Source organism: Malania oleifera, chromosome 6 (assembly GCF_029873635.1).
Source record: "Malania oleifera isolate guangnan ecotype guangnan chromosome 6, ASM2987363v1, whole genome shotgun sequence".
Lineage (NCBI taxonomy): Eukaryota > Viridiplantae > Streptophyta > Magnoliopsida > Santalales > Ximeniaceae > Malania > Malania oleifera.
The window spans coordinates 53562100-53563497 of NC_080422.1; positions in this window are offsets into that span (position 1 = coordinate 53562100).

Genomic DNA, 1398 nt, shown 5'->3' on the forward strand with positions numbered 1-1398 from the left:
TGGAAAAAGTTTAATGACGATTAATAAAATTAACCTCGTTTTATCTCGGTAAAAAATTGACCAACCCGAGAGGCTCAGTCGACCACTTTAATAAGTTCTATCGACCGTGGCAATTTGGAACTATGGATTTGGTCAATCGTCTCAGGGTGATTTCGAACCATTCGTGGGTTCGGTTGATCATGACTTAGGTTCGATTGGCCACTCATATGGTTCAGTTGACCAAGGCTAACTTGAACTACACATTTGGTCGACCAAGTTGTTGGGGTGTCAGATGTTAATGGTTCGGTCAGCCGAGGTTGGTGCGTCCAATTTCAGTATGGTTGACCGAGCGAAGTCAACATGTTGACTTCTGACTAGTTAGGTTGACCAAGGCATTTGTAATGCCAAGGGTTTGGTCGATTGAAGTTTTGACTTTGGTCAACTTCTAAGTTCGGTCGACCAAGGTCAAATGACCTTGCGATGGTCAGTCGACCGAGGCAAGTGAAATTCCTATTTTGCCCCTAATTTTGACCTTAACAAAATTTCCCTTTAAATGTGAGTATGGTCTTTAAGTGAGGGATTTTTCCATGAAAGATTTTGTGTCCTAAGGTCAACTATGGTCCTTGTTCGGTTCCCTATGGTCGAGGTTTTTGAATTAAGCCAAAAAATCCAATGTTAGTTTGTATAATTAATTTTGGCCCTAAATTCATTTTGAAAACCCTGTTATGATTTTAGTATTTTAAGAAAAGGTTTTCAATGGATGATGTTGGTTCCTAAGGTCTGACTATGCTCTTTGAACTTGTCATTCACATCATGCATGTCATGCAATTATTACAAACTACAAACTAAATACATATATTGTAACGACCCAAAGAATAATGGTATTTAAGTAATAAAGAGGGAGAGAAATGGAAACAGTAACAGAAGCAGGAAGTCGACTTCGTCGACAAATACAGAGGATTCATCGATGAGGGTACAATAGGACCTCGTCGACGAGAAAATACCAAGAAAGGATTTTTGGAAGTCTGAAATTTGTTGACAAGGGTGCAGGTTCATCGATGAACTTTCTACAGGACTCATTGACGAGGTGTCGTGGCTCATCGACGAATCTCGTAGTATAAATAGCCCTAAACTGTTTTTAATCGCAGAAATTCGGCCGCAAACCCTCTCCTCTCTCTCTCCTATGACCCTACTCCATTCTCTTTTAGATATCGGCCCCGTCAGTCGCTGGATCAACAATCTAAGGCCACAATGACACTCCTGATAGAGTTCTCTGCAAGTCTGCCGGAGCGGATCGTCGGTGGGACGAAGTTGGAATTCATCCCAAATCCAGGGTAAGGTCTTTTATTCGGAATTTGACTTTCCAGCAGTTGTGGGAAATGCTGTACACATAGAAATAGTGATGTCTCGTTCTGGGGC